At 42.0% G+C, this 21492-nt stretch overlaps 1 protein-coding gene and 1 pseudogene across 2 annotated transcripts in view; one reads left to right on the forward strand and one right to left on the reverse strand.

Moving 5' to 3' along the window:
* The window catches only part of BTG4 (BTG anti-proliferation factor 4), a 161581-nt gene that overhangs the window by 22613 nt on the left and 117476 nt on the right, over positions 1 to 21492 (reverse strand). The gene's annotated exons all lie outside the window — the stretch shown is intronic.
* On the forward strand, positions 2452 to 2581 carry LOC116477599 (U2 spliceosomal RNA; annotated as a pseudogene).

Raw genomic sequence — 21492 nt, forward strand, 5'->3', positions numbered from 1 at the left:
GTGCCCCACACAAGACCTGGAGCATAGTGACTCCCAATAAAAATTCATCTGATGAAGTTACGAATTACTGTCTCTAATAGGTTGTTGATTTGAGGGCAGGTCTTGAGGAGAAATGCTGTCCACATTTTATAAATGGCTCACTCAAAAGCCAGGGAAGGCTGTCTCCTGGCTGGCTATAAGCCCTCCCCGCAAAGCCTCTGAAGTTCAGGACAGTGGAGGCCCCCATGCTGTGGTGGCTGGCAGCCCACACCCTGGCCTGGCAGGGGGCAGCATCGCAAGGCCTTGGGCTGTGCCAAAGAGTTTCCATGAGAAACAGAGGCACATCCCTCAGGCCTGCCTCAGTCACAGGAGACGTGGGTTCCCATGAAGGCTCTGACACTCACTCGCTGTGTCCCCTTCAACAAGTCGCCTCAGTTTCCTCATTTATAAAATGAAGAACCAGTTCTGTGAGTGTCTCACAGGTTCTTAGGAGGATATGTGACCTCGCTGGTCCTCTCTCCCATGGGTCTGTCTTTTGTCTATTTTGGTCGGGCCTTATTCTCTCCAAGTCTGTGAAATTCAGAACTTTTTCTTATTCATCTCAGTTTCTCCCCACAGGCCTAGCATGATGATTTCCACAAAGTAATAATAACAACCACTTACTGTGCAGGAGGCTCCATGTTAAGCCTTAAATACATTACCTAATCTAGTCACCACAACAACGCTGCAAGGAAACTTCTACCTGTATTGTTCAGAGAAACAAACAAATGCTTAGGGAATTTCATCTGCCGAATGTCACCAAGCTATCAGGTTATAGGTTGGTGCCAGACCCAAGTTCATCTGACTAGAGCCAGAGCTCTAAATCATTAAACTAAAAGACACTTATTAAGTTGAAAGCAGTAAATGCCAAGTGTCAGCCATGTTTGTTAGTAGTAATATAGGATCATTATTATTAAAACCTGAAGCAGATCAACAGAAGCTATATCCCCCGGAATACATTTCTGTCCTTCGGAAAGAGGGAAGGAAAAGGTAAGACCCAGAGCTACTCTGACAAATCAGATCTTGTACAGTGGCAGAAAAACAAAATGTCAGTAGGCAAGCCCACCATCATGGCCAGCGATAAACCTATCACCTCTTATGGCCTCAAAGCTCATGAGGCAGATTCCACCTCATTTCTTCCAGCAAATACCCTGCATATCAGTGACCACATACAGGCAGATGCTTTGGAATCAAGACTTGATCAAAACAGCAAATATTTTCCAGGAAAACATTTTCCGTGACTTAGAATCAAAAGTCAAACTGCATGGCATAGTTCAAAAGAGGCGACTATGTTTATGCAATGTCTCAAGAAGTGGAAGAAAAGAAAAAAAAATCTGTGAACGTGGTCTAGATGTCTCCAAATATAGGTGAGCTCACATTTTTAAAGAATTTGATATACCAAGATCAAAACTTCTGAAAAAATTGGTTAAAGAGCACTGATTCATATTGTGAAATAAATTTTAGCTTTGCAAAAAGATTCACCATCAACTTCATTTCTTCCATCATTTAATAAATATTTACAGAGTGCTTATTACATGCCATTACCTCTGCCAAGTCTTAATCTTTTCTTTTCATTTAGCCTTTAATCATCTTCTTTCTCATCATTTTTGATTTATGAAAAGCCCCTATCTTATTTTGCTCAGTAATTTATTTATTCATTCATCTACTTTCCCCCTCATTTTCCGTGTCTATTCTTTTTCCTGTCCCCTCATACCCCCATCACCCACCCACCATTCCAATCAGGGCAACTATTTTCAGTGGTTGATGTTGAAGCTTTTATTTGTAGACATTTGTGCCTGTTCTTATAAGATCTGTATTGTTTGGCATGTATAGATTTTTAATTTATGTAGATGATGTTATATTACACATTTCATGCTGTTTCTTATTTTTTAATTCAGCACAGTGTTGTAAGATCTATCCACATCGATGTAGACATTCTGTGCACCACTTTTAACACCCGCGAAGTATTCTATGGTGTGCGAGCGCTGCATTTCACTTAAGCAGATTGTCTCCAACTTCCTCTCCCACAAACAAAGCATCGATGAACATTCTTATATGCATCTTTTTTCAGAGGCATGTAAAAATTTCCTTGAGGTTATAGCCCAGAGGTGGAATTACTGGGCCAAACAATAGGCGTATATTTAATCTGACTGCATACAAACAAACTGCTGTCCAAGACTTCCACCAGCAGTTCATTCTTCCACCAGCTTCTCATATTTCCACTTTACCACCAAACCTGGCATTATCCAAGGTCTAAATGTTGCCAGTGTGGTAGATGTACTGATAGCAATAGTGTAGTGTGTGTGTGTGTTTAGTGTAATAGTGTAGTGATAGCGTAGTGGTTTATTTTACATTATAATACTAATAAATGTAAGCATGTCTTCATATGCATGTTAACCCTACGGAGTTTCTCTTCTCCAAAATACGTCTCCAATCACCTCTTGGCCTTTTGGCTAAGATCAAGTGTAGTATTTGTTCTTGCCAGTTTAAAATGTCTGTTCATTCCTTTGCCAATTTCTGTACCAGGATTGCCCTTTTTCTTGTTGATCAGCAGAAATTCTTTGTACGTCTGTATTCTAGATGTACAATTCTAGATATTTTCAGTTTTACTCAACACAAATTTCTTCACTCTTGTCAGCTGCTAACTTTATTCATAGTGTGCTTTTTTTGAATAGAAATACATACTTTAGGTACATAGACCTATTTTATTTTACTGGTCTCATTGTTCTTGTACCTTATAGTTTTTATTATTATTTATTATAGTACAGCTTAAAGTTTTCAGATAAGTTTATCAAGTTCCTCAAAAAATCCCAGCCAGCATGGTGGCTCATGCCTGTAATTCTAGCAGTTTGGGAGGCCGAGGCGGATGGATCACCTGAGGTCAGGAGTTCGAGACCAGCCTGGCCAACATGGCGAAACCCTGTCTCTACTAAAAATACAAAAATCAGCTGGGCGTGGTGGTGGGTACCTGTAATCTCAGCTACATAGAAGGCTGAGGCAGGAGAATAGCTTGAATCCAGGAGATGGAGGTTGCAGTGAGCCGAGATCGCACCACTGCACTCCAGGCTGGGCGACAGAGAGAGACTCCCCAGCACCCAAAAAAAAAAAAAAAAACTGAAATTTTTATTGGTTTTCATTGAATTTGTAGATTACTTCAAGCAAGAGTGATATCATTATAAAATTAATTTGGTCCAGCTGCGCATGGGACAGCTCTCCATCTCTTCAGATCATATTCCATGTTTTTTATTATTAGAGTTTTTAAATTTTCTCCACAGAAGTATAGTATATTCTTAAATAAGCTAATTCTCAATTATGTTATAGTTTCTGTTGATATTGTGAATGGCATCTTGTTTTTTATATAATTTTCTAGTTGGTTAGTGATGCTATAGAAAAATTCTAATATTTGAGAGTTTATCTTATTTCTAGAAACCTTGCTGAACTATTTTATTTATTCTAATAGTTTGTTGGTTATCATAGTCTTTCTAGGTACAAGGCGATCTGTTCTGAAAGTAATGGCAGTTTTATTTTTTCCCTTCCGATTCTTCCATCTCTTTTTTTTTTCCTTTCCTATGGTGTTGGCCAGTACTATGACCTGTAACAATGGTAATAGTGGTTATTCTTGCCCTGTCCTTGTCTTACAGAAATGACAAATTCCTAAAATTTAAAAAAAAAAAAAGACGAAAAATCTTTGAAAGGCCTCATGGACAACAATGGAGGTAAGGTAAAACAAACACTTGGATACATTACAATGAAATTTTAAAACAACTAATACAAAGAGGACATTCTAAAAGCTTACTGAGAAAAAGAATATATTTATAGCTAAGGAACAAGAATCAAAATGACAGTATACTTTTCCACAGCAAAACTAGATGCAAGTGGATAATGAAGAAATATTTTTAAAGTATTTAAGAAAATGAACACTGAACCTATAATTTTAAATCTAGCCAAATTGTCATTCAAATATTGTAGCATAATGAAGATGTCTTCAGACCTACAAGACTCCCATTAAAATTGCTCTTAGAGAAAGCACTCAAATGAAAAGAGTGACCCAGGAGGATGCTGCAAGAACTATGAGAGCAAAAGGTAATCAAATACTGGGTAAAGTCTATTATAGGAATTTTCTTAAAGCTGGGAAAAGGAGAAAATTCATCCATAATAACACAAAACAAAATATCTTTAAAATGACATGATTACACAAGTCCAGAGAACACCATTTATATTATATCATATTTAATTTTCCAAAATGTGGCCCTTGAGGAGATCAAAGAGAAATTGAAATGCACTAATGCTTTCGTTTTCTAAGGAGAAAATATAGCTATCAATAAATTTAAGAAATCAATAGGGACAAATAAACATAAAAGTGGATCTGAAGGACAAATAAACATAAAAGTGGATCTGAAGTAAGAGGTAACTGCCACTTTTGTTCTTATTATAAAAACAAAATTTTTTATAACAAAAAATAAAACAAAACAAAAAAGTTAAACTTTTAAACATTCTGTTTAACTTTTTCATAAATGAAATGTTACACATTCTGTTTAACTTGTAATGTTTAAAAGTTTAGCTTTTAAATTTTAAACATTTAACTTTTGAGCATTCTGAGAGAAACTGAATCCTTCTATGAAAAACAGGAAGGATATATTTAAAAATTACAATGAATGGAAAACAGGAATAAGTTGGCTGGATAGGTTCTACTAGCTCAGTAATGATAATGAATTTAAGAAGATTAAACTCACCAATTAAAAGACAGATTTCTGCATTTAATTTAAATTACTTTAAAGATCCAATCATGTAAACTTCATTCTAAAGCTAAATAAGGTCAATATAAGAAAAGAAAATTATAGGCCATCTAATTTGTGAACATTGATTCAAAAATCCTGAACAAAATATTCGCTTGCTGAATTCAATAGTATATTAAGGACTAATATATCATGATATAATAATAATACATTATAATATGTAAGATTTATCCCAAGAATGCAAGGATGGTTTATTCTTAGAAAACCTATCAAATATAATTCACCACATTGATAAACTTTAGGAGAAAAATTATTAAAGTATCTCAATCAAATATCTAAACACCTGATAAAGTCCAACATCTATTTGTAATTTAAGAAAAATAACTCTTAGAAACTTAGGACTAGAAGGAAACTTCCTTAACTTGATAAAGTTTATATGCCAAAAATCTAGAGTGATGTTATACATAATAGAGAAATTGTAAACAAATTCCCTTTAAGAACAAGTTGCTGGCCCACTGCATTGGCTCACACCTGCAATCCTAGCACTTTGGGAGGCCAAGGTGGGAGGATCGCTTGAGCCCAAAAGTTCAAGACCAGCCTAGACAACATAGTGAGACCTCATTTCCACAAAAAAATTTAAAAATTAGCCAGGCATGGTGGCATGTGCCTGTAGTCCCAGCTACTTGAAGGTGGAGGTTGGAGGATTGCTGGAGCCCAGGAGGTCAAGGTGAGCTGTAATCGTGCCACCGCATTCCAGCCTGAGCAACAAAGAACAAGTTGTCCTATTGCATTTTCATAATTAATTTCCAAACATTTTTACACTCAATTTTACACATAATTTTTTGTATATAGAACACAAAAAATAAAACATATAAATTACACCATGTAATTGTGCCAAGTTCTATTCCAGGCTTTAGGGATATAGCAAAGAAAAAACCAGAAATGTTTAGTATCATATAGCTAGATACCTGGGGTTAGGTAGAAAGAAAATTCATATGACCTTTCAATAAATGATTTGTCATCAACTCAGATATGGACTAGTGCATAGAAAAATCGACGGCCTAGAAGCTCAACAACCTCTAAACTATGAAGATTTTCTATGGCCCAGAAATTCAGGGCAGTTTGTAAAGTCAGATCTATAGAGGATTTCTTGACCTTACAGATGGGAGTAGAGGGGAGGACCAGGCTGATTTTAAAGGAGGGCCATGAATCCTGTGTGTATATACATATTTTCCTTGGAAGACAGTTCATAGCGTTCATGAGAGTCTCAAGGTTAAGAACCACTGTTTATTATAAAGAAATACTATGATATCAAATTTTTAAATATATAAAAGATAAGTTGCTTTAGATCCAGTTAGGACAGTAATGGACTCCGAGGTAAAATGGGTAATCCACAGGTAAAATATCGAAGTCCATTGCTGCCTTCAGGCAATTTCCCACATATTCTTTACCTACTGAGTCAGCTAAGCCCATTTCTCGTTTCTCTGGCAAATGTATATCATTTCATTCTTATGCATAATTTCCCTCTGGGTTAGGCAGCAGGATATAGTGAAGAGATTATGTAATTTAGAGTCAGAGAGCCTGGTTTAGAATCTGGCTGCAGTGCTAGCAGTGTGGCCTTGGTCACATTGTTTAAACTCCCTAGCTTTAATTTCCTCCTCTTCCAAGTTGAAATAATAATAGTAACTGTTGCATTGATAGGCTAGTATAGAGTTTTCTACATACACTAATTTTATTGTACCATTCAGATCAAGAGAATATATCACTGAATTCTCTTTCATATCTTTCTTCTCAAAATTCATGCACACTAGGAAGCCCTTCAAACTTCACCAATTTCTAGTTTTCCAAGAAAAGATCAGGCCCTGCTACCCTTATCTGAAGAAGCAGTAAGATTCAAACCGCCTCTCATCTTCTCAAGTTCCCAGACATCATCTGCAAATATGGCTGACAGCTGGATGGCAGGTTCTTTTCTAGGAAGAGGCCTAATCATTGGAATTTTACTTTTATTGTGCCTTCAATAATTAGACACTGTGACTAGGCACAATGAAAAGGAAATCATATTCATCTGATCAAATAGAGATTGCATCAACCCAAGTGGCGCCTGGATGAGTGCCAGTGTTCAGAAGCCAGGGCTTTATTGTGTGTGACAGCCTGGCCTCCACGGCAGGCTGGAAGGTGCCCAACTCTCTTTATGACCATTCCTGAACTCCTTCTGGTACTAGACAGATGGCCTCTAGCCACTCTGACAAACTTGCATTAACACAGGCAGCTGGCAAGTGTCCATGCCCCATTTTGCAGATGAGCAAACCAAGGACCAGGTGGCTTTAATTATTACCTATGGCCTCAGACTGCCGTAAATGATCTTGGAAGATAATCAAGAAGGCCTGATAGTTATTACTTTTGGTGCTATTATGCCATGGAGTCTGGGGGGGGAAATAGTCTTTGCAAAAAGAAAATGTTTCTGGGCTATTCTACTCACCATGTGGTCTGTCCAAGGCAGAGAGACCTTTTTTTGTTTTTCTTTACCATTACTGAGCACTACACACTGAATAATGGGCTTTATTTGACAGTTTTGCCTCCATATTACCAACATTATTTTTCCCCACTTCCCGCACAGTCAGTGGCCACCTTTAAGAAATATTTTCCATGATACCTCTACAAATACTTATTGAGCACAAACTTTGTGCTGGAAATAATGTTAGGGATAACAAGGTAAGAAAGTCCCTATGCTCAAACAAGTTATTGCTGGTATGAAAAACCTGATATATTTTTCTTATAACTGAAAATCCCACAAGAATTCCTAGAGAACAGTTCCATCTAAATTACATGAGATACTTACTATAAAGAGATATTCATTGGGACCCACCTGTAGAGAACCTGACTCAGTAGATCTGGAGTGGCCATGACTCGGCTGGTTGGTTGGTTGGTTGGTTGGTTTGGAGGTGTTTTGTTGTTTTTTTTTTTTTAATTTCATGTGACACTGCTTTGGGATTTTGGAAGCACAACCCTAGACAACCAAACACTAGTCCTTCCTTTTTTCTCATGATCTCCTTTTCTATCTATCCCCTTTCAAGTTTTCTTCATTGGAATGCCCCTAGAATGCCCTGATTACCAAGAAAAACAAAACCCTCCAGCTTAAGTGTAGCATGGAACATCCTTTGTCTAGCTAAACACATAACCATCATTTCCCACACACAGGAGGGATCTTGGCTTCATGAACACCCCACACCCAGAAACAATCGCATTCCTATGGTTCTCCCAAGGAATAGCGATCCAGTGACCCTATGACCTGGCACACACTCTGCCTGTCCAGGACTCAAAGCGCTCAGCCTCACTTCTTCTCTGTGCAGCATTTAAAAGCCCACAAGGGGCCAGAGCCCCCCAGAAACCATATATCGGGATGCTGGTGGTTTGATCAATTACTGACCAATGCCCTGTTCCCCTTGAGCTAAAGGCTCAAAGGAGTAAAGTGAAAGGAGTTTGTCCAGTGATCGAGGTAATACTTTGCCAATCATCCTTCTTTCTGAAGATGCCACACAGGAACCTCCTCCTCTTCCTCTTCCTGAAACTTCAAACCCTCCAATGACTCAGGAGTTTCACCAGGTGTATTTCATGATTTGTGCCAAAACATCATGAAAATAGGAATTACAATAAAGCCAAAGTCCATTTCCTTATGAATCAAAGGTATAGTTTCCTATAAAAGGAAAAAGGATCCAACATGTGAAGACAAGTCTATTTGCATGCATGCCATGCTCCCGGGCAACTTTCGGTCATGGGTGGAGCTATAGGGCTGGCAACTGTGCTGCTGTTTTTCAACTACCACTTCTGTAATTTGGTGGGAAAGTAACTTGAATAAATGAATGAATGAAGAGACAGAGAAAATGAAAAGGAGATATAAATAGAAATGTCAGTGTAGGAAGAAAAAAAGGAAAGAATGAGAAAGAGATAATGACAACTCAAAATTTTAGACATCTTGAAGGTCCAAAAGAAAAAAAGAAATCTGCTTCCAAAGACAGAGCAGTCAATTCAATTAAGGATTAACTCTACGTGAGGCATTTGTTGGCCACAGTAACACTAGAGTGAGACTAACAAACAAAGTAAGCTAAGCCTGGCCTCACTGAACCCAGAGACAAAGTCTGACATTCAGTCAATATTGGGTATCCATGATCCATGGTCCACCAAAGTGCACAATGCCCAGAATATAGAAAAGACTCTATAAATGGTAGCTAGTACTGTTATTACTATTTTTTCATTAATAATGAATGTGAAAGATTTTGACTTGAGCCCAGTGTTGCTATCACTATCTGTGGGAGAAAATACTAATTTTCTTTTAGAAAAAGGTATAATAAATGTAACAGGTGCACAATAAATATAAATTGATTGGCATAAGTACGTTTTTCTTTTTAAAAAACTCTCTTAATTAATGTGTCCCACAAATAGACACAATCACACCATTAAAAAAAACAAAAGTGGAGGGAGGCAGAAGGAGATAAAACAACTCCAGGAGTTCCATGTGTGTCTTCCAGCTCACAAAGCCAACGAAAGCTAAGACTTCTGGAGCATTGACCATATGCGAGGAACTGTTCTAAATACTTTACACATATTAGTTCATTTAATCCTCATAACAATGCTTTGAAGTATTAGCCTCATTTGACATATGAGGAAACACAGTGAGATTAAGAAACTTGGCTAAAATGCACAGTTTATAAGGAGAAGAGCCAGGATTATAATCTGGGCAATATGACTCCATAGCTTATAATCACCACATCACATTATTCCCCACAACACGCACACACACAAGAAAGTTAAGTCCCAGAGAGCTGATCATTCATCCATCCATCCATCCATCCATTCATTCATTCATTCATGCACTCATTCATTCAGCAAATATTTGCTGAATGTCATCCCACTGTCATCCAGTCTGTATTTGGCATTAAGGATGGAAGAGCGAACAAGGAAAGTAAGCCTCCTGACTTCTTAGAGCTTACATTCCAGTGGAAGTGGGGAGAGGTAGAGGAGAGGCAGCCAGAACAAATGTCTTGTCATCAGAACAAAGAAAGCAGGGGGTCAGAAAGTATCTTTCAAAATCAACATCTTGGACATTCAGAAAAGCATTTCTAAAAACTCAGCTAAGGGATACAGATAAAAACTACCAATGGCATCCAACCTAGATATTCTACATGCAACAAATTCAAGAAATATCAGTTGAACACCAGCCACTGCCCTCACAATAAGAAAGTAAGAACTGAGCTCAGGGAGCCCTAAGCTCAGTCACACCACAGGAAGTGGGCATTAAGGCTCTGGTGGGCTTTCCACTCTGCGACAGAGACAGAAGGTTTTTTAAGAGTCCAACAGGACTCTGAGCATCTTGACTCTCCCTCTTTCTTCGAAGCCTTCCAGTCCCACTTGAACATCTCATGATGCAACTCAGACCACTTATCTTCCCAAAACAAGGCAACCATTTTGCACCAGTTGAGGCAGACTTCACAGGCAGATTGCTAAGCTGACTCAGACCCACCTCCGCTGGAGTTTGGATGGCCCAATTTATTAAATGATGCCAAGCCCTGGATTGCAGAAAATTTGGCAGACTTCTGGTGCAAGGAAGCACCTTAGGTTTCTTTTGTAGCCAGCAAATTTGGCATAATAACACTAGTGGAGTATATGCTCGATAAAGTCTCATTGATTAATTGATAACAGTTCCTTTACTCTTTTTCAGGGGTAGACAATCATATAGACATCAGTGGCTGCATCTGAAGTTGGAGAGGAAGTTCTCCAGCCCACCTACGTTAACGGCAGTCATCAAGCCCCAGGGACCCTATTCAGGCTGCTGGTTGTTGAAGACAATGGCCCCAGTTGCTGCAATAGATTCCAAACTCATACTGTTGAGAGTCTTGAGTCTTGAGCCAACACACCATCTTCTGTCACTCCAAATTTTTTGTAGGTTTTAAAATACAGGCAGGAATTTAGCCAGGTTTATCTGGGAGAAATGTCACGTGAGCCTCAAGGAAGTGTAGAGTTTTGCCAAATGTTGCATGAGAATCCTAGTCTTTTCTTTTTTTAGACACTAGACTCAGGTTATGCAGAACCTAGAACCTCTGCTGGCCGGGACTTCTTCCTCCTCGCCATCCTACAGGCCTGGGCGGCACAGGCGGAGTGATGTCTGAGGCCTCTCACATTTCCAAGGATCACAAGCAGCTTGGAATTGCGTTCCACCTCTCTGGTCCTTGGAATTGCGTTCCATCTCTCTGGTCCTTGGAATTGTGTTCCAAGCTGCTTGTGATCCTTGGAAATGTGTTTCCAATTGTGTTCCATTTGTGTTCCATTGGGAAAGTATGGGCAATAAGGAGCCACAGAAGGTTTTTCACTGAGGAGTGACAGAGTCAGAGTCACGCTTCTTTTAAAAGTCGCTTTGGCAACAGTGTGAAGATAAATTAGAGTTAGGAGAAAGGGTGGCAGGTTAGAGAGAGTCTTTCTAACAATTGTTTCGGCAAGAATTAACTAGGGTTGAACCTGGAGTGCTAACCACAGATGATCCCAAGCCACCTGGCTCTCATTGTGTTCCATTCTGAAAGCTTCGAGTCTCAGCATTCTTGGAATCAGTCACACAGTAAGCACTCAATAAATGTTTGCTGGATTAATGAAAAGTGAATAAATCTAGAGTGAGCCCTTCATTTTTAAAATGAGGAAATAGGACCAGAGAGATGAAATTACCTGCCTATGGTTACCTAGCTAGGCAAGGGCAGAGATAGACCTAGAACCTAGCCTCCAGCTTCCCTTTTCCAGTGGTTTTCTTTTTTTTTTTTTTTTTTTTTTTTGAGATGGAGTCTTGCTCTGTCACCCAGGCTGGAGTGCAGTGGCACACAATATCGGCTCACTGCAAGCTCTGCCTCCCAGGTTCACACCATTCTCCTGCCTCAACCTCCCAAGTAGCTGGGACTACAGGCGCCCACCACCATGCCCAGCTAATTTTTGGCATTCTTAGTAGAAATGGGGTTTCACCGTGTTAGCCAGGATGGTCTTGATCTCCTGACCTTGTGATCCACCCGCCTCGGCCTCCCAAAGTGCTAGGATTACAGGCATGAGCCACCGTGCCTGGCCTCCAGTGATTTTCAAACTTTGCCATGCATCCAAATCACCATTCCCAGGGTTTCTGATTTGGTAGGTCCAGGACAGGGCCAGAGGACTTGCATTCCTAACAAATTCCGAGGTGATGCTGAGGCTGCCGGTCCAGGGATCACATGTGAGAACCACAGCCTTATCTAGTTCTCTTCTATAACACCTAGCTATCTTGTTCAGAAAGCAGGGCCTCACCTGGCTCCTTCATCCCTCATTGCTTGGCTCTGAGTTTTTGAGAGAATAGACATTCCAGCCTGCACAGTGGTAACATAGTTTGCTAGCTAAGAGCCCAGACCTGCAAGTCAAATGCCTGGGTTTGATCCTGCCTCCACCAACCTTCTCTCCTCTGGATATGTACATTATAGAATTCTTGTGAGGGTTAGATTATTGAATGTGTGTAAAACAGTACAACAGTGCCTGGCAAATAGTAAGCACCGAAAAGGGATAGCCATTCTTGCAATCCCATGGATAGGCTTGAGCCTGGGCCCTGAGGGGAGTCTTATGGTACTGCCTGAACTACAGAGAGGTGTGAGCATATGCCACAGAGTGATGACAGATTATACCATATAGTCACCTAGAGTCATGAACATACAATACACATCAACAATGAGTGCAAAGATTGCTAGGAGGGATAGCACTGTGGGCTGATGCTATCTGGATCTCCCCCAAGTTTCCTCCAAATCCACTGTTATCATGGATCTCTTATTACTCTGAGTCAAGGAATGGGATTACTAAATCACAGTTTGTAAATTAAGATGAGTCACTTTATCTAATCTAGATGGTCATATGCACTCATCTCTCAGAGGCTGTGATGTCAGTTTGGACTGACTAGAGCATCCAAAGCAAAGGGCAGCATTGAAACACCTGTTCCTTGCAGTCCTCCACACCCTCAGGCAGCAGCAGCAGCAGCTGACTATGGTGCACAGAACCCACGGGCGCCTGAGAAGGACACACTGAAGCCCGGCGGTAGCTGAGTTCAGGTCTCCAGGATGCTGGTTGCCCAAAGAACTGTATACTTTGAAATCTACTACTCTAGTCCCAAATATAGGATGCACCATCATGATTTCCACTTTAGCCACTCTCAGCTTTGGGAACAGCTGGGAAGAGGTTGCAGAGAAAAGCCAGGAGGAAAAACTCCCGAGTTACTAAAGCAAAACCAGAGTGTTGAAGGTCTAGCATGAAGAGGAGAGGGAGATGCTCTAGGAGGGAAGGATGACTGACCAAGTGACATGACCTGTCCCCAAGCTCCACTTTATGCTGATTGAACTCTGGGAGCTCCACTACCCTTTGAAAAGCTTCATGCAAATGTGAACTTGAACTCTGCTCTTAGAAATACTCAGCACAGTTAAGACAAACTGGTACTGTCTAAAAAACTCCATAGCAAACAGCAATGAAGAATTTTATCTCTGGAATCAAATAGATCTGGGTTCAAATCTCAGGTCTACCTCTTAAAACTGTTACCTTGAGCAAAAGCACTTAATGCTCTGTGTCTTGATTTCAGCACCTGTATGATACAGATACAAGAGTTCCTCACCAGGCTGTTAAGAGGATCAACTCAGATACTGCATGAAAAGGCACATCATGAAGCCTCACAATAGTAGAGGACCAAGAAATGGCCATTGTATTACTAAGCACTGAATAAGAGAGAGCATGCTAGGAATGACCCAGGGAACATTAGGCATGGGGAAGAAGTCAAGTTGATGAGTCCAGCTTTCGAACTTGCTGTAGCCAGCCCATTACTGTGGCTCGAAGTTCCTGCCCTTTCCATACTGATATGGTTTGGCTGTGTCTCCACCCAAATCTCATCTTGAATTGTAGTTCCCATAATTCCCACGTTGTGGGAGGCACCCCATGGGAGGTAATTGAATCATAGGGGCAGTTCCCCCCATACTGTTCTTGTGGCCGTGAATAAGCCTCACAAGATCTGATGGTTTTATAAGGGGAAACCCCTTTCACTTAGTTCTCATTCTCTCTTGTCTGCTGTCATGTAAGACATGCCTTTTGCCTTCCGCCATGATTGTGAGACCCCCCCCTCCCCCAGCCACATGGAACTGTGAGTCCATTAAACCTCTTTTTCTTTATAAGATACCCAGTCTTGGGTATAGCTTTATCAGCAGCATGAAAACAGACTAACACACATATCCAGTGTGAAAATTAATGTCTGGTCCACCTCCACAGCCTCCTCATTTCTACTGTTTATCTCTATATGGGCCCACCTTGGCCTCCTCTTCAGACACTTGTGCCCAGCCCTGTGCCTGGTCTGAGAGACAGACCTCGTCTTTAAGTAACTGACACCAGGAAATCTGGTGAAAAAATGACTGCCACTTACCAAGATATGGTCCCATCTTTGTTGGCTTAATAGTCTCAATAGAGTGGAAAAGCCCAAGATGCTCATAAAATCATTCATTCCACATATATAGATGGAGAATCTATGAGGTGTCCTATCCATGAGTCCTCTCCCCCTCAGAAGCCATTTTATTAGAACTTAGTCCCCCCAGCTCAGGGAATCTGGCTCCTGGATAGTGAGTCCATGAGGTGACTAAGGAAGAAGGCCAAATGGCCTGAAAATAGTGGAGAATTTTTCCTGGAGCAGAGAGGGCAGTCCTCAACCACAACCAGGAAGTAGGGAAGAAATTGGCCCAGGCCAGGTGGGCTTGGCCATCCAGCAACAGCTCCTCCATCCTGAAGGCACCCAGGGGCTCTGCTGCAGATGCGGTCAGGAGCTGTGCCAGGAGAGACCGGCCTGAGGTCCCATGCGGCTTCCTGCCTGGACAAACACGCCTCCACAGCCCCGGTGGACTGTCACCTCCGCAGGCCCCCTCAGGCAGCACTCACACTAGCCCATTGTTCTTCCTCCTGCTGGCAGTTCACTGGCTCCTGCTCCCATCCCTGCTCCTGGCAACCCCAGCAGAGCCTTGCATCCCAGCACTCCAGCAGGGTATGTACACACTGAGCAGGTCCTGGGATCAGCACTGTCACCCCTGTGGGTGTCCGAGAGTCAGGGACCTCCCCTATTTTAGGGACATGCCTTCAAGCCTGGTAGCAGGGACCAAAAGAGCATGTTATGAAAAGGCTGCTCAAATGACAAAGATTTTCAACTGGTTTCTATCAGCAGCATCCTCTTCTTTTTCAAATAAATTATTAAGCAGTTCTCCAAAATATAAAGCAGATAGAAAAGCCCCAACTTCAGTGAAGAGGGAGCAAGTGGGGCCCATAGGCTGTCTTTGAGATCTTCCCACTCCTTTGGCTTCCCTAGCTCTCAGTCCAGGCAGCCCCACAAGCATCTCCAGAGAACAGAGTTGGCGATGCACTGACCTAGGCAATGCCCCCTTTGAACTTACGCTGAAGACAAATGTCTTCCAGCTAAACTTAGAGGCATGCCTCCTGCATCACCTTGATCACTTTGCACAGCCCCTCAACCTGGTCCACCAGCCGGTACAGCTGTCTCGCAGAAGCCACCCCGGAGGCATGCCTGTCTTCTCCAAGCCCAGCCCAGACCTGACATTGCTGTTGCAGGACAGTTTCAGTCCCTGTGCCCCTCAACCTTCTCCTCAGCCCCTGCCCAGGATGGTGGCAGGTGGCCATCAAGTAGCAAATGATAGTTGAGACTTGACAGCAATTCAGGGCCAATGTCCCCTTCAGAGCAGTTGAACTACATAAGAACAGATTATCTCCATGCTAAGGGGCAAATAGTTGGCACTCTGGGGATAGAGATTTTAGAATGGTCCCTCCTGTTATAAGTAACTTGTAAACTGCCTTGGCACTAGGTAACGTTCTGAAACCAAGTCACCTTGATTTCCAGGGTGACCAGCCAGGGTTATGGAAGGCCCACAGCACTCCCTGTCCCCTCTGCCCTTTCCAGGCCTCTCCCAAGTCAGCCCCATTTCCCTTCCCAACCAAGTCTACCCACATGCCCCCATTCTGCTGCAGTTCCAGCAGGTGCAGCAGAAAAGTGGCCACTAATTAAGATGGGAACATTCACTACCCCCTTGTTTTTTGGCAAAAGCTAGTGTGCTTTTCTGTTATGTCTGAGGGTCAGTCGACCTTCCCTGAAAATCAAGACAAATGTAACCACGAATGTGGATGCAACTGCAAGGCCTAAGCTCATGCTATTCCCGCCCTCAATGTGTTCTCAGGCATGTGGGCCCGCCCACCTCCCAGCATCCTTCAAAGACTTGCCCAATACCTACACTTCCCTGAAATCATTTCTAACTCTCCTTTTACAGTGTTTATGATTCAATTCCTCACTTTTTGGTAATTAATCACATGTTACTTGAATCTTCAATGAACAGTTAAGAGTTAAGAGTTTCTGTTTATTTTCATTACTCGATTGCTAGTTTCTTAGAGGCAAGGACCAAGCCTTCCTGGAATCCTCCATGGTGCCCAGCAGTGTTTCGTACTGTGGTTTGCCCACAGCTAATTTTCAATTAGTATAGGTTGATTTATTCATTGCCACTGGCTAGGAACAGTGTTGAGAACATACAAACTCTGAAGAGAGCTCTCATAGAGCTGTTTCATTCAAAGAAACGAAACTAGGGCTGAAAAAGAACATAAGATGAAGCACATATTTTAATCTTCTAATTTCTTAGTTCGTTTCATATTTTCCCTAAGCAAACATTTGTAAATTTAATCCATATGACACCCATCTCCTGACTGTCTCCAAATACCCACAATTCCCCCCCCAATCCACTTTCCAAATGCAGCCAAGAGATTTATGTTTTATGCAAATCTCTCATCTTCTTCCATGGCTTTAAATCCCTCAATTGCCCTTCCAATTGCCCTTAGGCCCCAGTCTAAATCCTTCATCTAACTTCCTAGGCCCTCTGGGAGCTGGGATGGCTGCCTTTCTAACCTCATTTCCTAACATATTCCCCCACACTTTCTAGGATCCAGCATATTCAGCTTGCAGTTCTTAAAATTTCCACACCAGGGTTTCTCTCTACTCCAGGCCTTCACACCAGCGCTTCTCTCTGTCTAGAATGTTCTTCTCCCCACTTTTTCCTTTACTTTCCTCCATCCCTTTGCCTGACTGATTCCTGTTCGATTTTCAGTTTTCAGATTAAACATCACTTACCCAGAGAGGACTTATCTGAGCCCCAGATGTCAGCCAACTGGTAGGTGTTCACAGGGCATCTGTGTCTCCTCTTTAAGGAGGGGTAAGGGGCAGTGCCTTCTCGCTGATTTGTTTTCCTTCTTACATCCTGAGGTTATAGACAGTGTCTCTTGTTCATTGATGTATCCCAATACTAAGAATAGTGCTTATTGACTAGAATTGAAATATCACCACCTTTCAGCCGAACGTTCGGGAAATCTTTCTTATTTATGGTGCTTTCAGGCCATAAAGACACTACACTTCAAGTGATGCTTTGGGATCACTGTTTTTAAGATAAATGTACAGTTAAAGAAATACTGTGTGCAAGAGTTCCATGATCTCTAATTCAGTATAATTTCTCTTAAATAAAATCATTAACTTCCCCTACCACAACCTTATCCTCTGATTCTGCCCTGTCTACTACCCTCACTTGTAGTCTGTGGCTTGTGGGGCATGAATGGAAAGAAGACGGTAGTCACGACCACCATCACCACCACTAATTAGCCACTGTGTTGCTGCCGCTTTAGGTCAATCATCACTGTCTTTCCTACCGAAAGAAAAGGCTCCAACACTGCTGATCATCTGCAAGTCTGAGACAGCTTCAATAGATTGACAAGCAATCAGAGATAGCTCTATATGTTCACAGAGCAGCCAACCACTGACCAAGTATGGTTTCAGAGGACACCCCTGCCTTCCAACCACATTACTCCAAATCTTAACTAAAATGCCCCAGTAAGACCTTGGTCCTTTAGCCTAAGGCAGTGGTTTTCAAACTTTGGCATGCATCAGATTCCTAGGCCTCACCTCCAGAGTTTCTGATTCAGGAGGTCTCGTTCAGGCTGAAAATTTGCATTTTTTTTTTTTTGTTTTTTTTTTCGAGACAGAGTCTCGCTCTGTTGCTCAGGCTGGAGTGCAGTGGCTCAATCTCAGCTCACTGCAAGCTCTGCCTCCCGGGTTCACACCATTCTCCTGCCTCAGCCTCCGGAGTAGCTGGGACTACAGGCACCTGCCACCATGCCCAGCTAATTTTTTGTATTTTCAGTAGAGACGGGGTGAAAATTTGCATTTCTATGTTCCAGGTGATGGTGATGCTGCTGGTCTGGGAATCACACAGTAACACCTTCCCACTTAAAGCAGGAATGGCTGTCAGGCCTGGTGGTGAGTGAGATTCACCTGTGGAGTTTTTTGTTTTTTTTTTTTAACATTATAGAGTTTGAAAAGGGCCCAGTCTTCTACATTTCATAAACGTATCATAAGTGATACTGCTGCAAGGCCAAGGTTGAGGACCATGTTTATCCCTATTTAAAAGCAATGATCCCTGTAAAGGTCTAATATTTTGACGCAGAGCTGCTGATTTACATGCTAGCATAAAAGAGTTCTTGAGCTTTTCTGAGAGATCTTAATGGTGGGAAAAGGCATGAATACTGAAGATCCTAGACCAAGAGGGATATGTGGATGAGGCACAACCCCAGAGGTAAACTGAGGCACCCAAACCTCACCTTTACTCACGTCACCACATGGGTTGCCCAATCTGTGGAAGCCCCATGCAGGAGGTGCCCTTGAAGCCACACTTGCAGCCACTTCCTTGGAGGCTTTCATTACCTTTGGCTCTGCTTCCTGTAGGATCCCCAGCTATGGCCAAGACTGTCCAAATGGGCAATGTGAAAAATCCAGCCAGTCAGATGTTTTGACTGAACCCCTGGATACCACTTAGCCTCTGGCATGAGAAAGCTCTTCCCCGACCTCCTGTAAACTTCATCCTCCAGGGAGACACTGGAAAGCATCCCCATATGAATTTGATCTTCGGACTCCTTTTGAACATAGGAGCCCAATGGGACTTTAAGCTTCATTCCTTTCATGGGGAGAAATGACATATCTCCTGAGCACAGCAAATTCAGCCAGATGTTTACCCCTTCACTTTCTAGCCCCAGGGGAACTGGGTGGTAGGGGGAAGGGGGCAATGTTTTTCCTGTTTCACCTCCCAAATGCAACCTGTGAGTCATATTGCCTCTTGAGAAGGTAAGACCTACTTGCTTAGTCCCTCCATGGCTTTAAGCGGGCTTGGTCTTCTAAGGGAATTGATCTCCTTGTTCCCGGGACAGCAGTCTCTGAGAGTGAACTCCAAATTTACTAGAGAGCTTCCACTTTTAAACCACAGTATCTCCATCCTATAGCAGAGCCTGGCTAGAAGAGGTGTGGGACTTGCAGACCACAGCTGAAGTTGGTGGGATGGGATGCAGGGAAGTGGCTGAAGCCTGAGAGGTCCTTCTGCCCTCAGGGTGGCGGGTGTGAGCTGAGTGGGAATGAGGTGTGAGGATATTTGCGATCTTGCATCATCCTAAGTATGGCCTGGATAGAGGCCTTATTCCTGATCTACAGAGAGAAATGGGAGGCCCTGGAGAAAGCCAGGATGGGTGAGGGTGGGGTGAGGGTGGAGTGAGGGGAGACGGTGTAAATCCCCTCTGTTACTGGGGAGGTCAGACAGGAATTTACAGCAAAAGAACCCTGAGAAGCAGGAGGCCCAGCCTCCCACTGACTGGCTGGGCAACCTCAGAAAAGTCATGCCTCCTCTCTGTGCCTCAGTTTCCTCATCTGTAAAGGAAGGATACCAGAGCAGATGATTGTGCCCAGGCCTAGTGTTCTATGATTCTACAGTTATGTGAATTGAACTACCATTGAGTCTCTTATCTTAAAATACAATAGGCAGTTGCTAAAACTGCTTTCAACTGAGGAAAGGGTATTGCATCTGTAGTACTGGAGTTAATTTACAAATAACAAGAACTTTAGAACGCTCCAGTGAAAATCCAGCTCTCTCCCTCCCTCCCTCTCTCTGTATTGTACAGGCTCATGTTAAATGATGAAGAATGTTCTAAACAAAGTGCAGTACAAACAGATTAAATGTCTGAACTTTAATATAGCATAACTTTAACATCACTTCAAAGGAAAATAATCTTATGATTCTTAAAGCCCTTATTCCCAAAGACAAGACACATAAGTGAGGAAAACTCAAGAAGAAAGAAGCCTTCCTCTAGGAGACAGACGTTAATCTCTCCCACTCCCATGTGGGCTGGTTAATGACTAGCTTCTAACAAAGAATATATGAAGGGGAAGAAATAACCTCACCATGGAGGGACCTAGCAGACGCCACCTTAACCAAGTGACCAATGTTAACGTCACCTGTGACCAGTCATGTTCATATCACATAGCCTTGACAGGATGTAGTGAGAAGCCTGCTTCACCTCTGTAGTAGTCTTTCTAAAAACCCATAGCCCCAGAATAACCGTAAGACAACACCAAACAAACCCAAACTGAGGGACATTCTATAAAATACCTTACCAGTACTCTTCAAAACTGTCAAGGTCATAAAAACAAGACAGAAACTCACAGAGCAGAGGACACTAAAGAGATACAATGAATGATTTCATAGGCTGTTCCTGACTGGAACCTGGAACATTAAAAAGAAAAAAAAAAAACACCTAAAACACCAAAAGCAATGGCAACAAAAGCCAAAATTGACGAATGGGATCTAATTAAAGAGCTTCTGCACAGCAAAAGAAACTACCATCAGAGTGAACAGGCAACCTATAAAATGGGAGAAAATGTTTGCAACCTACTCATCTGACATAGAGCTAATATCCAGAATCTACAATGAACTCAAACAAATTTACAAGAAAAAAACAAACAACCCCATCAAAAAGTGCGTGAAGGACATGAACAGACACTTCTCAAAAGAAGACATTTATGCAGCCAAAAAACACATGAAAAAATGCTCGTCAGCACTGGCCATCAGAGAAATGCAAATCAAAACTACAATGAGATACCATCTCACACCAGTTAGAATGGCCATCATTAAAAAGTCAGGAAACAACAGGTACTAGAGACGATGTGGAGAAATAGGAACACTTTTACACTGTTGGTGGGACTGTAAACTAATTCAACCATTGTGGAAGTCAGTGTGGTGATTCCTCAGGGATCTAGAACTTGAAATAGCATTTGACCCAGCCATCCCATTACTGGGTATATACCCAAAGGACTATAAATCATGCTGCTATAAAGACACATGCACACGTATGTTTATTGTGGCACTATTCACAATAGCAAAGACTTGGAACCAACCCAAATGTCCAACAACGATAGACTGGATTAAGAAAATGTGGCACATATACACCATGGAATACTATGCAGCCATAAAAAATGATGAGTCCTTTGTAGTGACATGGATGAAACTGGAAAACATCATTTTCAGTAAACTATCGCAAGGACAAAACACCAAACACTGCATGTTCTCACTCATAGGTGGGAATTGAACAGTGAGAACTCATGGACACAGGAAGGGGAACATCACACTCTGGGGACTGTTGTGGGGTGGGGGGAGGGGGGAGGGATAGCATTAGGAGATACACCGAATGCTAAATGACGAGTTAATGGGTGCAGCACACCAACATGGTGCATGGATACATATGTAACAAACCTGCACATTGTGCACATGTACCCTAAAACTTAAAGTACAATAAAAAAAAAAAAACAGGA

Source organism: Hylobates moloch, unplaced genomic scaffold, assembly GCF_009828535.3.
Source record: "Hylobates moloch isolate HMO894 unplaced genomic scaffold, HMol_V3 SCAFFOLD_11, whole genome shotgun sequence".
NCBI classification, from domain to species: Eukaryota; Metazoa; Chordata; class Mammalia; order Primates; family Hylobatidae; genus Hylobates; species Hylobates moloch.